This window comes from Ranitomeya variabilis, chromosome 4 (assembly GCF_051348905.1).
Source record: "Ranitomeya variabilis isolate aRanVar5 chromosome 4, aRanVar5.hap1, whole genome shotgun sequence".
NCBI lineage: Eukaryota > Metazoa > Chordata > Amphibia > Anura > Dendrobatidae > Ranitomeya > Ranitomeya variabilis.
In genome coordinates, this window is record NC_135235.1 from 152889679 (window position 1) to 152906698 (window position 17020).

Below are 17020 nucleotides of genomic sequence, written 5' to 3' on the forward strand. Positions count from 1 at the left end.
CTTTTTTTTTTTACCACTTATATGGTGCCCAGTCCGTGGAGGAGAGTCTCCTCTCCTCCACCCTCGGTACCAACCGCACTTGATTCGCTTACTTCCCACATGGTGTGCACAGCCCCGTGCGGGAAGTAAGCAGATCAATGCACTCCTATGTGTGCAGAATCACCGCGATTCCGCAATTTTAATGAACATGCTGCGTTTTTTTCTGGATTGCGATTCCGCTCAGGAAAAAAATGCAGCATGTGCACAAAAAATGCGGATTGCATTCTGTTACATAGGATGCTTAATGTTAGCATTTTTTTCGCGGTTTTATAGTGTTTTTATAGTGAAAAACCGCGAAAAAAACGCAAAAAATCTGCTACGTGTGCACACAGCCTGTAATCCACAATATGTCAACTTCTCTTGTGAGAATGCCAAGTTTTATGTGCTGATTATCCCCTTAAAATGCACGTGCATTCTTACTGCATTTACGGAGCCAAAACATAATAAAAATGCATGTATTATGCACTTGAAGTTTTGTCACAAATGGTAAGTATTGAAAACAAAACAAAAAGTGACAATAACTGCAGCGTCAAAAATTCTATAAAAACATGAAAAAAATGCACTCAAAGAAGCAGTGAAAACACACAAGTAACCTAATTTACATAATAGATGCAGAAGTACTGCAGAAAATCTGCAAAGTCAAAATTTCACCAAAAACTCATCATGGGAATGTAGCCTTAATATTTGTCTCAGGTGTTAAAGTACAAAGTAGCAAATTGATTGCCCCAGAGGTCCAAAATAAATACTGCTGATATTACTTCACTACACTTCCATGTAATTACTAATTAGTAACGTCAGACAAGCATTGCTCATGTGGCAGGCATGTTCTGAGAAATCTTGTACTTAGTTGTTAATGGGAGGGGTCCGCGGGCTTATATATGGGAGAGCACTGTACCATCCTCAAGCTATTTCACAGGAAAACGTCAATCCCTACTGCCAGATACCATAGAATCATGTCAAGCTTCTTAAGCCAAGCACAGAAGAAAGCTGAAGAAGCAGGTGAGAAATGAACGGAGTCAATCCATAGAGATATAATGGGATAAGAGGGTAGAAATAAAACGCCTCAAATAATATGCAGCTAACATGATTAAAGATACACTCAAAGTTTAATGTTTGCTATTAGTTTTTTATTTCCATTGACATGAGATTCTGTGGTTTAAAGAATTCTCTGGTTTAAAGAATTTTGTGTCCCCGCTTGCTAATATATAGTAATTTATTTGCACCTTGTGTTCCTCTCTAAGTTTAGTGTCACACGATCATGTTCTCTCTCATCCGAGAAAATCAGTCTGATTGTGCTAATCACACTCTGACCAGAGTTCGATCATAGTGATATCCGATTTTTCTCAGATGTGGAAAAGATCAGGGGGCGGGGGGAGGGTTAATTTCACCATTCTATCAGACTGTGTAGTCCAATTTTCTTCTTGGACATATTCAGTCGAATGAGAAAGTCTGATATGTACAAAGCCCCATAGTATAACATTGTTCGGATTGCAGTCCAATGTTTTATTATTGGATCGCACTTGGACCAAAAATACGGTTTTCTGCACGAGCTTTTAAAGAACACATCTGAAGGGATCCATAAGGATGAGGTCCTTCTGATTTCCAATTCTGACAGTAAACACTAAACATTTTACACTAAATGTGCTCATAAGAATTGCACCCCTGACCTAGTGCTAAAGGGTCCACATAGTATTGACGATTGATCACGATATACAGAGCTCAAAGATGGGGTGCATCCATCGGTCACGGTGCCGAACTTGTGCTGCTCAATATACTGAATGCTTTGAGACTTTACTTAACTAATAATTAATTTCAAGGCATTTATGAACCCCCCCAAAATTTCAAAGTTAGTAAAGAAATAAAACACTAGAATTTGGTTTATGTTTTACTTGGGGAAATTGTAGTAATGTCAGCAATTAGTAGTCTGGATAAGAATGATGTGTATTCTCTGTTAGCTTTGTCAAGTATCCAAGCATTGCAAAATAAATAGTTAATGCAGAATTTTATTTAGTACAAGCCTACATCTTTTCATGAGTATGCAATCTGCACACTCTGTAGACTGAATGGAAATTACTCTATAAGTAATATCAATCCACATAATCCTTGCATGTGGGCTCAAACACTAAAGTAAAAAAGTAAAATTAAGTTTAAACAATATTTCTAAAATGGACATATAATATTGTGTGTAGCGAGGTGAACTTCTGCCAGGTTTAGTGGCTACGTGGCTGATGTTCGGAGAGTACACCTGGCCTGGCAGTACTGGGCACACCAGTGACATACAAGGCAATGGCACATGTGTGTAATTTTGAGGGAACTGGTAGTAAGGTGGAGAAGACAGGGAGATATTAGACCTGGAAGGGATTGTTTGAAGACTGACTGTGACTCTTCTGGATGAAGGCACCACCCCATGACTTTTCAATAGCAATTAGAATATCTTCACGAAATACATTGCATTAGTCAAACCTTATCGGTATAAACTTCTACCCAAACACTGCTGCATCTTATAATGTCTATACAGCAGAAGGCTTGACAGATTTCTATTTTTTAAACAGTTAAGCAAGGAGAACACACAGCCCAAGATTGTGTTGATAAAGGAAAAGAAATTGGTGAAAAAGGTAGGTTTATGTCAGCTTCTACACATATCCAAAATGTTCGTATAATCATTACATATGTTTATAAGCCATAAATAAATAGTCTTTCAATTCCTAAAAGAATTTTAAAGGCATTGTCCGACCTGTTATTTAGCGGCTCCAAAATCGATGTTCCGGAGAGCCCTGCTGGTCTCTTTATTTTCATAAAGCAATGACTTGTAGTAACATCATACAACTGCAATGGATCATGCCTGGATTCAGCGGACATGTGTTGTACATGCAATCATCACCAATGAGGTACAATCTCCAGCAAAGTCTACATACGCTGGAGTAGGATTTATGGCGGAATACTATTTTCTAACATATCCTGCAATTAGTCGCATTTCTTGCACAGATGTGTCCGATATACAAAAGATTGATCTGCAGAAAGGTGGACATGTACAGCATAATGTAAGGCACCAAGACAGATCCTATACCTAGTGGAGATTGTCATGGGCATGTCGACTGCACAGAGGTTAACTCTACACTAGTTTTTCTAAAAGAACCAAAAGGAGAACACCGTACTTGAGGTCAAATAAGAGTGTGGAACATAACATAGGTGAAAGGAGAAAATACCTTTATTAACATGAGTGGTATAGATATTATTACATAAAAAGAGGTGCCCACATTTGTAATAAACAGAAAATTATTAAAAAATTACGCATAAGAATTACACATGATTAAGATACACATATGATTAAAAGAACGAACCATCAGGTAAATTGTAGAACAATACATATATTTTCATTATATCAATAGCATTCAAAGGGAATCATGTATGTCCAGAAATGAGAGAGGAGAAGGAGGAATGAGGGGTGAGTACTACAAGAGCCAGTATACAAGACAAAGGTAATTGTAGTTAGAAGGCATCTGTCAATTAAGACAGTACTCTAATACACACCAGTGTGGGGCTGGGAGATATGGCCACTATGACACAATGGTCTGTGTAGAGCAAGGCAACAGCACCTATAGATCCCATGAGGGGGACATGGATAAAGAATGACGTGATTACACAGGTGGTCCTTGGATCAAGTGCAGCGCACTTTTAATCATATGTGTATCTTTTTATCTGTGTAATTCTTAGGTGTCATTTTTAATAATATAGCACCTCTTTGTATGTAGTGCTATCATATACAACTCATGTTAATAAAGGTATTTTATCCTTTCACTTACGGTATGTTCCACACTCTACTTTAAACTCAAGTTCAGTGTTCTCCTTTTGGTTCCACTAATTTCCTGAATGGTCTACCATTCATCTGTTTAGCAGATATACTGTATATCACATACTCATTAGGTGGTCTAATAAACTATTTTTCATGTATATCTATTGCTATGTTTAGCATGTGTTTAAACACGTTTTTCTAAGCTAGCATCTATAACAGGTTCCATTCTGTTTCAGTCATTGAGAAGGGATGTGAAACTGCCAAAAACACATGTGATCAAGTAACAGGACAAGTTGGTGAGAAGCTGACTGGTGGATGGATGAAGCAATCATAATACTCAAAATCTCAATCTGAATGTTAAATTTTAAAGAAATGCTAAAGCTCAATAAATAATTATTTACATAATAAAATGAAGTCCGCATTCTATGTTTTTTTTGAATGTTTAAAAATACACATTACTTTTTGTATTCAGTAATATGGATCTGCATGAAAGGCTCTTTAAGGACGAAGCAAACGTTAATATGAACAGAGGCATTGTGGGTTTGTGTCAAAGAAAAAAACTTTGATAGCCAATATGGCCACCCACTCTCATAACTATACGTACACTTTGGCCTGAGCTACAGTGGGTACGGAAAGTATTCAGACCCTTTTAAATTTTTCACTCTTTGTTTCATTGCAGCCATATCGTAAATGCAAAAAAGTATTTTTTTCTCATTAACCCCTTTTTGACATTAGACGTGCTATTCCGTCGAGGTGGTATGGGCCCATATGACCACCAACGGGATAGTATGTCTAACGCGATCAGCCGCGCTCACGGGGGGAGCGTGGCCGATCGCAGCCGGGTGTCAGCTGACTATCGCAGCTGACATCCGACACTTTGTGCAGTCATGGACTGCTCCTGGCACAATAACCCCCAAAACACTGCGATCAAACATGATCGCAGTGTTCCGGCAGCATAGGGAAGCATCGCACAGGGAGGGGGCTCCCTGCGTGCTTCCCTGAGACCCTCGGTACAAAGCGTTGTGATCGCGTTGTACCGAGCATCTCCTCCCTGCAGGCCTCGGATCCAAAATGGCCACAGGGCTCCTTCTGGGTCTTACAGGGAGGTGGCTTGCAAGCACCTGCTCAGAGCAGGCACTAGCAAGCCTCCCTGCAGTGCCTGTCAGATTGCTGATCTGACACAGTGCATTGCAAAGTGTCAGATCAGCAATCTGTCACTATACTGTGATGTCCCCCCCGGGACAATGTAAAAAAGTAAAAAAAATAATATTTACATGTGTAAAAAAAAATAAAAATCCTAAATAAAGAAAAAAAAATATTGTTCCAATAAATACATTTCTTTACCTAAATAAAAAAAACAATAAAAGTACACATATTTAGTATCGCCGTGTCCAAAACGACCCGACCTATAAAACTGTCCCACTAGTTAACCCCTTCAGTGAACACCGTAAAAAAAAAAGTGGCAAAAACCGACGCTTTATCATACTGCCGAATAAAAAGTGAAATAACACGCAATCAAAAAGACGGATATAAATAACCATGGTACCGCTGAAAACGTCATCTTGTTCCGCAAAAAACGAGCCGCAGTTCAGCGAAAAATTAAAAAGTTATAGTCCTTAGAATAAAGCGATGCAAAAATAATTATTTTTTATATAAAATAGTTTTTATCGTATAAAAGCACCAAAACATTAAAAAATTATATAAATGAGTTATCGCTGTAATCAAACTGACCCAAAGAATAAAACTGCTTTATCAATTTTACCAAACGTGGAACGGTATAAACGCCCTCTAGAAAAGAAATTCATGAATAGCTGGTTTTTGGTCATTCTGCCTCACAAAAATCGGAATAAAAAGCAATCAAAAAAAGTCACATGCTCGAAAATGGTACCAATAAAAATGTCAACTTGTCCCGCAAAAAAAGAGACCTTACATGACTCTGTGGACCAAAATCTGGAAAAATTATAGCTCTCACAATGTGGAGACGCAAAAACTATTGTTTGCAATAAAAAGTGTTTTTTAGTGTGTGACAGCTGCCAATCAAAAAAACACAATAAAGTAAATCAAACCCCCTCACTCACCCTCTTAGTTAGGGAAAAATAATAAAATTTTAAAAAAATGTTTATTTCCATTTTCCCATTAGGGTTAGGGTTAGAGTTAGGGTTGGGGCTAAAGTTAGGGTTAGGGCTACAGTTAGGGTTGGGGCTACAGTTAGGGTTAGGGTTGGGGCTAAAGTTAGGGTTAGAGTTGGGGCTAAAGTTAGGGTTAAGGTTTGGGCTAAAATTAGGGTTAGGGTTGGGGCTAACTTAAGGGTTAGGGATACAGTTAGGGTTGGGGCTACAGTTAGGGTTAAGGTTGGGGCTAAAGTTAGGGTTAGGGATGAGGCTAAAGTTAGGGTTTGGATTACATTTATGGTTGGGATTAGGGTTGGGATTATGGTTAGGGGTGTGGTTAGGGTTATGGTTGGGATTAGGATTAGGGGTGTGTTGGAGTTAGGGGTGTGTTTAGGGTTGGGATTAGGGTTAGGGTACGTTGGGGTTAGGGGTGTGGTTGGAATTAGAGCTAGGGGCATGTTCAGGTTAGGAGTGTGGTTAGGATTGGGATTAGGGTTAGGGGTGTGTTTGAGTTAGGGTTTCAGTTAGAATTGGAGGGTTTCCACTGTTAAAGCACATCAGGGGCTCTCCAAACGCGACATGGCGTAAGATCTCAATTCGAGACAATTCTGCATTGAAAAAGTAAAATAGTGCTCCTTCCCTTCCGAGCTCTCCCATGTGCCCAAACAGGGGTTTACCCCAACATATTGGGTATCAGCATACTCAGGACAAATTGGTCAACAGCTTTTGGGGTCCAATTTCTCCTGTTACACTTGGGAAAATACAAAACCGGGAGCTAAAAAATAATTTTTGTGGGAAAAAAAAGATTTTTTATTTTCATGGCTCTGCATTATAAACTGTAGTGAAACACTTGGGGGTTCAAAGTTCTCACAACACATCAAGATAAGTTCCTTTGGGGTCTAGTTTCCAATTTGGGGTCACTTGTGGGGGGTTTCTACTGTTTAAGTACATCAGGGGCTCTGCAAATTCAACATGACGCCTGCAGACCAAACCATCTAAGTCGGCATTCTAAATGGCGCTCCTTCCCTTCCAAGCTCTTCCAAGCGCCCAAACAGTGGTTCCCCAACATATGGGGTATCAGCATACTCGGGACAAATTGGTCAACAACTTTTGGGGTCCAATTTCTCCTGTTACCCTTGGGAAAATACAAAACTAGGGGCTAAAAAATAATTTTTGGGGAAAAAAAAGTATTTTTATTTTCACGGCTCTGCATTATAAACTATAGTGAAACATTTGGAGGTTCAAAGTTCTCAGAACACATCTCGATAAGTTCCTTAGAGGGTCTTCTTTCCAAAATGGTTTCACTTGTGGGGTTTTCAATGTTTAGGCACATCAGGGGCTCTCCAAACGCGACATGGTGTCCTATCTCAATTTCAGTCAATTTTGCATTGAAAAGTCAAACGGAGCTCCTTCCCTTCCAAGCTCTTCCATGCGCCCAAACAGTGGTTTACCCCCACATATGGGGTATCAGCGTACTCAGGACAAATTGTACAACAGCATTTGTGGTCCAATTTGGTTACCCTTGGTAAAATAAAACAAATTGGAGCTGAAGTAAATTTTTTGTGAAAAAAAAGTTAAACTTTCATTTTTTTTAAACATTCCAAAAATTCCTGTGAAACACCGGAAAGGTTAATAAACTTCTTGAATGTGGTTTTGGAGCAACTTGAGATGTGCAGTTTTTAGAATGGTGTCACACTTTGGTATTTTCTATCATATAGACCTCTCAAAGTGACTTCAAATGTGATGTGGTCCCTAAAAAAATGGTGTTGTAAAAATGAGAAATTGCTGGTCAATTTTAACCCTTATAACTCCCTAACAAAAAAAAGTTTGGTTCAAAAATTGTGCTGATGTAAAGTAGACATGTGGGAAATGTTACTTATTAAGTATTTTGTGTGACATATCTCTGTGATTTAAGGGCATAAAAATTCAAAGTTGGAAAATGTCAAAATTTTCAAAATTTTCGCCAAATTTCCATTTTTTTCACAGGTAATATCAAAGAAATTTTACCACTACTATGAAGTACAATATGTCGCGAGAAAACTATGTCAGAATCATCAGGATCTGTTGAAGCGTTCCAGAGTCATAATCTCATAAAGGGACAGTGGTCAGAATTGTAAAAATTGGCCCGGTCATTAACGTGCAAGCCACCCTTGAGGGTAAAGGGGTTAATGTACACCCCATCTTGACTGAAAAAAAACAGAAAGGTAGAAATTTTTGCAAATTTATTAATAAAGATAAACTGAAATTTCACATGGTCATAAGTATTCAGACCCTTTGCTCAGACACTCATATTTGAGTCACATGCTGTCCATTTCCTTGTGATCCTCCTTGAGATGGTTCTACTCCTTCATTAGAGTCCAGCTGTGTTTAATTAAACTGATAGGATTTGATTTGGAAAGGTGCACACCTGTCTATATATGACCTCATGGCTCTCAGTGCATGTCAGACCAAATGAGAATCATTAGGTCAAAGGAACTGACCAAGGAGCTCCGAGACAGAATTGTGGCAAGGCACAGATCTGGCCAAGGTGGCAAAATAATTTCTGCAGTACTCAAGGTTCCTAAGAGCACAGTGGCCTCCATAATCCTTAAATGGAAGAAGTTTGAGACCACCAGAAGTCTTCCTAGACCTGGCCATCCAGCCAAACTGAGCAATCGTGGGAGAAGAGCCCTGGTGAGAGAGGTAAAGGCGAACCCCAAGATCACTGTGGCTGAGCTTTCCAGATGCAGTAGAGAGGTGGGAGAAAGTTCCACAAAGTCAATTATCACTGCAGTCCTCCACTATTCAGGCCTTTATGGCAGAGTAGCCCAATGGAAGCCTCTCCTCAGTGCAAGACATATGAAAGCCCGTATAGAGTTTGCTAAAAAAACACATTAAGAACCCCCAGACTATGAGAAATAAGATTCTCTGCTATGATGAGATGAAGATAGAACTATTGGTGATACTTTTAAGCGGTATGTGTGAAGAAAACCAGGCACTGCTCATCACCTGCCCAATACAACCCCAACAGTGAAACATGGTGGTGGCAGCATTATGATATGGAGGTGTTTTTCAGCTGCAGGGACAGGATGACTGGTTGCAATTGAAGGAAACAAGAATGCTGCCAAGAACAGAGATATCCTGGATGAAAACTTCTTCCAGAGTGCTCTGGATCTCAGACTTGGCCGAAGGTTCACCTTCCAACAAGACAATGACCCTAAGCACACAGCTAAAATAACAAAGGAGTGGCTTCAGAACAACTCTGTGACCATTCTTGACTGGCCCAGCCAGAGTCCTGACCTAAACCCAACTGAGCATCTCTGGAGAGACCTGAGAATGGCTGTACACCAATGTTCACCATCCAACCTGGCAGAACTGGAGAGGATCTGCAAAGAAGAATGGCAGAGGATCCTCAAAACCAGGTGTGAAAAACTTATTGCATCATTCCCAAGAAGACTCATGGCTGTACTAGCTCAAAAGGCTGTTTCTAGTCAATACTGAGCAAAGGGTTTCTTTTTTAATAAATTTGCAAGAATTTCTACATTTCTGGGGTTTTTTTCAGTCAAGATGGGGTGCAGTGTGTACATTATTGAGAAAATAATAACTTTTTTTTGCATTTACCAAATGGCTGCAATGAAACAAAGAGTGAAAAATTTAAAGGGGTCTGAATATTTTCCGTACCCACTGTACATGGATACTGATTGATTTTTAAATACAGAATGTGAGATAAAGTCCACGAAATTACATACAACTCAATGTGTTGTTTTCTATTGCAACTGTTGCTTTAGAATTAAAGGGGTGGTCCACCACATTTATCAATGTAAAACTGGGCCATAATGGTGCTAACAAAGGAAGCACATACTCATCTATCTGACCCCTGCCACTCCTCTGTATTGCTGCTGATGGCCCTGCCAATCTCCTGGCTAACTCTTTTGGTGGAGGGAGCAAAGGGGTAGTCAGGTGACTGCTGCAGTCAATGAGTGGACACTGGCTGCATCAATCATGTTTTGTCTACACTGGAATAAAAAGAAAAAAGAAACTATGGCAAAGTTGAGAAAAACAGTATTTACTGTTCAAATTAATATTTTCACAAATTGAATGGTTCAATCATAAGTTTACAAATGATAAAAAGGTGGCAGAGTTCTATAGCAAAAATAACATTGTAGACAGTATCGCTATGCTAGAAAATATATACTTGTAAATGGAAATCAACAAACTTGCCAAAAGTTACACGCTTGTCATCTACACATCCATAATTGTGTTGATGGGTCCCATAATTTTATTTGAATTAACGTGACAGCACCTTATCAGCACTGATAATGTTTTGCCTAATATACACCAATATTCCCAAAGTCTTTCAGTTGCATTTCTATCCAGGGTTTTAGTATTTAACATATATATGTCATTGTAGATTTAGTTTTTTCTAAATGCATCCCCTTACATTTATCTACGTTAAACTCCATTAACCATTTCTCCATGCCAGCCTCTAGCTTCCGCAAATATCTGTAGTATTATATCATATTATTCTGAGCTGGGTATTAGTTTACCATCAATGGCAACACCTTTAATTACGTATTAAAATGTGGAGGGCCCATTTGGGACCCTTTTGGCACCTGACTGTTAATTTTTGACCCCATCTGTATTTAAATAACACCAACCTTGTGATTTGTGTTTTATTTTTTTGTCCATGAGTGAAAGATTAACCCATTCATGCATTATTGTCCACATCCCAGCATTTTAATTTCATAAACAAATCTTTCATGTGGTATCAAATGCTATGGTGTCTAGACACAAAATATTTACTAGTTTAGTTCTCAGTCAAACTTCCATATTTGATCAGTGTTTTAACAGGAAAAACATTTAAAATGTCTATATTTTATTTATACATCTTTACTTCCTTAAATTCAGTCCCCATCTTGGCTTAAAAATAAACAAGGCCTTACCCAGATGTGATCTATTATATTTTCCTATACAAATTGATCATTGTACAGAACAGCTGGTTTGGCAAATTGTAAATTTTCCTAGGAACATAAAATAATAGGAAATCTCTGGAGAAAGAAATTTGGGCGATGACTAAATAATTAAATCTTTACTATACACAAACAAGGTGTGCCATGAACATGTTAAAACAAATTTATTAGGTGACAAGAACAGAACATTTACCTCTCTGCCAACAATATTCTGAAACCAACTTCACAGTTTCATGCACACTTCTTCACCAATACCAACTCACTAGCCTTCCCTATGTATCAAGGCAGAGGCAGATCTAGTTTTTCTTACACCTGTTGCAAGAATTCAGATTGGTGCCCCCTTCTCTACACAGCTTAAGTGGTTTGAGAAATCGTGAAGTCACCGCTCATGTATGATTTGCACACGGACGGTCACGTACCAATTTGCTTCTCTTCATAATTCGCTCAAAGTTTGGTGAAAAACTACAGCACCTGCTTCCCTGAGAGCAGCATGAAGAGAAGCCAGTTGGCAAATGGTCATGAGCATTAAAATTAATGACCGCTGGAACTGGCAAGCAGAGCCATATGTTGACAGTGAGCATATAACACGCTATTAAGATTGTGCATGCTACAGTGCTGAATTTTATAATTAAAGGTGTTGTCAAGGTCTGTGATTAAAGTCTGTAGTCACTTTATATGACTGCAGACTTCTGAATCCTCACAGCTTGCGCACTGCCTGCTGTCAGGATTCTTCCGTGCCTGGAGTTGGCTGTCATATGACTGCAAGTATATGATGTGCTTACTTCCGAAAACATTCTGAGTAGATGGCCTTGCTCAATGCAAGTGAATTGTGAACATACTTTTAGTTACGTGACATCTTGCTCTTAGGGTACCGTCTCACAGTGGCACTTTGGTCGCTACGACGGCACGATCCGTGACGCTCCAGCGATATACTTACGATCTCGCTGTGTCTGACACGCTACTGCGAGCAGGGACCCCGTTGAGAATCGTACGTTGTAGCAGATCATTTGAAACTTTCTTTCATCGTTAAGTGTCCCGCTGTGGCGGCATGATCACATCGTGTAACAAAGGTGTGCACGATATTGTATACGATGTAATGGGTGGAGGAGCTTGATACGTAGGAGCGTACGACTTCTACATCGCAAATACATCATGAAATTATCGCTCCAGCGCTGTGCATTGCGAAGTGTGGCCCCAGTCTACGACGCTGGAGCGATAATGGAGCGACGCTGGAGCGTCACGGATCGTACCGTCGTAGCGACCAAAGTGCCACTGTGAGACGGCACCCTTACCACTGGCAGCAGAGAGTCCGGACAGCATGCAGTGAGCACTCTGTGAGGATTCAGAAGTTTACAGTAAAATACAGTGACTGCAGACTTTCATTGTAAACTTGAACAATGCCTTTAATTCTCCTAACACAATTACAAATGTAGAAAAGTTATGGATTGTTACGTGTGTACAGGATCAGAATCAATAACTGCACAGAAATACATTACTAAACTTCCATTAGTACAAAAATACATCACCAGAACTACCATCTGTACAAAATACACCACCAGAACACAATCAATACATGAATACAGCATCAGAACCAAAATTAGTAAAGGATGACATCACAACAACCAGCATCAGTACAGAAATACAGCATCCTGATCCCCATTAGTACATGAATACATCACTAGAACCACCATCAGCACATGATTACATCACCAGAACCACCATAATTACATGAATACATAGTTACATAGGTTCAAGTTCAACTTTTCTCTACCAATAGTTCATTTTGTCATTAACTTAACTATAACCAGCAATGTTATGTGTAGTGATGAAAGAGTTTCTATTTCGTGGTTGCCTGTAGTTAAAGGTGTGTAAGAGGCCTATTAAACTATTTCTACTCAGTGGAAACTGATGCCACTTTAGTGGTGTGTGACAATAATTTTTTTGAAATGTGGACACTTGAAGTTGGGTCTCTATCTGGTGGGTTGCCTATAGAAGCAGAGCTCCCAGACAGACATGCCTATACTTACTTTCACTCAACTACCTGTGCTACTTTCCTTACATTTTTCTACCAATAGTACTATGTACAACTGATGTTTGTGCCATCTAAGTGTGGCTAGAAAAAAAAAATTACAAAAATTGGAGGTGCTGCATGAGGTATCAGCTCCCAGCAAAGAAGGCTTGCACCTCTCCCTTAACCACTAGGTCCACATTGATAAAACTGTAAATGCTGGCCCAGACCCAGATACCTCATGCATTGCCTATGGCTGACTGATTCTGTACCATTATAAAAGGTTCTACTGTGGGTCCATAGATCAGTCAACTACCTCTGTTACTTTCCTTACATTTTTATAGCAATAGCACTCGATTAAAGTTATAATTGTGCCATCTGAGTTTTGCTGGTGAAAAAAAAATTGGAACTGTTGCATGAGGTATCAGGGCTCCCAGCAAAGAAAACTTACACCTCTCTCTTAACCACCAGGTCCTTATTGAAACTTCAATTCAAAGGTGTAAATGCTGGTCCAGACACTGATACCTCATGCAAGGCCCATGACTGACTGCTGCTATGCCATTTGCAAACTTCTAATGTGGGTCAATTGATGTCTCTTTGCATGGCGTCTACCTCTAATTTTAACTGTTTGGGAAGCTTTTTGTCACAATTTAAGATGTTGAGTATACGTTTGGTTTGTCCTCCCATTGAATTCAATGGGGTTCGGGTAGGTTCGTTCTGTTATCTCCAGTTGTGACCCTATGGTCACCTGTCCTTTTATCTCAATATGCTTGTCATTACCTCCTCTCTGTGCATGCTACAGGTGGGGTAGTGGGCCCTAGAAGCTCTGAAGTCACAGCTGCTCTTATCCTGGCAATGCATGAGGTTTCAGGGTCTGGGACAACATTTACAGCTTTTAATTAAAGTTGAAATTAAGGCAAGGTGGGTGAGGGACCAGTGTAAGCATGCTGTGCTGGGAACCCTGATACCTCATGCAACAGCAATTCGACCTTTTAAATTAAGTTTTGATTACAATGTAGTGGGTAGAGGAGCGGTGTAATCCTTCTTTGCTGGGAGCCCATATACCTCATGCAACAGAACAGCTCAATTATTTTTTTTCACTGCCACAATCAGGTGGCACAAATATCAGTTTCATTGACTACTATTGGTACATAAATGTAAGGATAGTACCACAGGTAGTTGACTGATCAATTGACCCACAGTAGATCATTTTATAAAAGCACAGAAGCAATCAGCCATGGGTCATGCATGAGGTATCAGGGTCTGGGACAGCATTTCCAGCTTTGAAATATGGTTGAAATTAAGAGCTGGTTGAAAGACAGGTGTAGGCCTACTGTGCTGGGAGCCCTGCCAAATTCAGGCAACACAGATGAGGTAGACCCAACTTGGAGTACAAACATTTCCCAAAATTATTGCCACACACCACTAAAATGTCATCAATTTCACCAGCGTAGAAACAGTATAAGTGCCATTTTCTTTGAAAATTTAAGTTACTGTACCATCTACTCAACTCAATTTATTTGGCAGCGGTATTATTAATATAATTTATTGTTAACCCCTTAAGCCCGTATGATGTACTATACCGTCGAGGTGGGGTGGGCCTTAATTCCCGGTGACGGGATAGTACGTCATACGCGATCGGCCGCGCTCACGGGGGGAGCGCGGCCGATCGCGGCCGGGTGTCGGCTGCATAACGCAGCTGACATCCGGCACTATGTGCCAGGAGCGGTCACGGACCGCCCCCGGCACATTAACCCCCGGCACACCGCGATCAAACATGATCGCGGTGTACCGGCGGTACAGGGAAGCATCGCGCAGGGAGGGGGCTCCCTGCGTGCTTCCCTGAGACGATCGGTACAAGTTGATGTACTCACCTCGTACCGAATGTCTTCTCCCTGCAGGCCCCGGATCCAAAATGGCCGAGGGGCTGTATCCGGGTCCTGCAGGGAGCACTTCCGGGTCGGAGCAGGCTGCAGATGAAAGCTGCAGCCTGCTCCGATGAAAGTATGATCACCGATCTGATAGAGTGCTGTGCACACTATCAGATCTGCGATCTGTGATGTCCCCCCCTGGGACAAAGTAAAAAAGTAAAAAAAAAAATTTCCACATGTGTAAAAAAAAAAAAAAAAAAATTCCTAAATAAATAATAATAATAAAAAAAATATTATTCCCATAAATACATTTCTTTATCTAAAAAAACAAACAAAAACAATAAAAGTACACATATTTAGTATCGCCGCGTCTGTAACGACCCAACCTATAAAACTGGCCCACTAGTTAACCCCTTCAGTAAACACCGTAAGAAAAAAAAAAAAAAACGAGGCAAAAAACAACGCTTTATTACCATACCGCCGAACAAAAAGTGGAATAACACGCGATCAAAAAGACGGATATAAATAACCATGTTACCGCTGAAAACGTCATCTTGTCCCGCAAAAAACGAGCCGCCATACAGCATCATCAGCAAAAAAATAAAAAAGTTATAGTCCTCAGAATAAAGCGATGCCAAAATAATTATTTTTTCTATAAAATAGTTTTTATCGTATAAAAGCGTCAAAACATAAAAAAATGATATAAATGAGGTATCGCTGTAATCGTACTGACCCGACGAATAAAACTGCTTTATCAATTTTACCAAGCGCAGAACGGTATAAACGCCCCTCCCAAAAGAAATTCATGAATAGCTGGTTTTTGGTTATTCTGCCTCACAAAAATCGGAATAAAAAGTGATAAAAAATGGTCACGTGTCCGAAAATGTTACCAATAAAAACGTCAACTCGTCCCGCAAAAAACAAGACCTCACATGACTCTGTGGACCAAAATGTGGAAAAATTATAGGTCTCAAAATGTGGAGACGCAAAAACTTTTTTGCTATAAAAAGCGTCTTTTAGTCTGGTTTCACACTTGCGTTTTTATCTGCATGCGTTTTTTAAAAAAACGCATGTGTGAAAAAATGCATGTAAACGCGGTAAAACGCATGCGTTTTTATAGAAAAACACAAGAAAACAAGAAAAAAACAAAAAACCCTAACCCTACCCCTAACCCTACCCCTAACCTGAAATACGTGGCACTGAAATACGTGGCACTGAAATATACGTTTATATACGTATATACGTATATAAGTGCCACGATATTTCAGTGGCCACGTATATAAGTGCCACGTATTTAAGTGCCACGTATTTAAGTGCCACGTATTTACGTGCCACGTATTTACGTGCCACGTATTTTTCAGTGCCTGAAATACGTGGCACTGAAATACGTGGCACTGAAATATCGTGGCACTGAAATATCGTGGCACTGAAATATCGTGGCACTGAAGTATTTACGTGCCACGTATTTTTCAGTGCCTGAAATACGTGGCACTGAAATACGTGGCACTGAAATACGTCGCACTGAAATACGTGGCACTGAAATACGTGGCACTGAAATATCGTGGCACTTAAATACGTGGCACTTAAATACGTGGCACTTAAATACGTGGCTCTTAAATACGTGGCACTTATATACGTGGCACTTATATACGTGGCACTTATAACTGTCAGAAAATGTTCAGTAAACGGTTAGGGGTGAGGTTAGGGGTAGGGTTTCAGGTAGAATTGGGGAGTTTCCACTGTTCAGGCATATGATTTGATTTTTTATTTTTACGGCTCTGCATTATAAACTTCTGTGAAGCACTTGTTGGGTCAAAGTGCTCAACACACATCTAGATAAGTTCCTTAAGGGGTCTACTTTCCAAAATGGTGTCACTCGTGGGGGGTTTCAATGTTTAGGCACATTAGGGGCTCTCCAAACGCAACATGGCGTCCCATCTCAATTCCAGTCAATTTTGCATTGAAAAGTCAAATGGCGCTCCTTCCCTTCTGAGCTCTGCCCTGCGCCCAAACAATGGTTTACACCCACATATGGGGTATTAGTGTACTCAGGACAAATTGCACAACAATTTTTGGGGTCCAATTTCTTCTCTTACCCTTGGGAAAATAAAAAATTGGGGGTGAAAAGATCATTTTTGTGAAAAAATATGATTTTTTATTTTTACGGCTCTGCATTATAAACTTCTGTAAAGCACTTGTTGGGTCAAAGTGCTCACCACACATCTAGATAAGTTCCTTAGGGGGTCTAC

At 39.9% G+C, this 17020-nt stretch overlaps 1 long non-coding RNA gene across 1 annotated transcript; it reads left to right on the top strand.

Annotated features, from left to right (window-relative positions):
- The first annotated feature begins 913 nt into the window (after positions 1 to 913).
- Positions 914 to 4242, top strand: LOC143768542 (uncharacterized). Its single transcript, XR_013213936.1, has 3 exons — positions 914 to 1038; positions 2592 to 2654; positions 4069 to 4242. It is a non-coding gene; the product is annotated as an uncharacterized LOC143768542 (long non-coding RNA).
- Positions 4243 to 17020: the final 12778 nt, after the last annotated feature.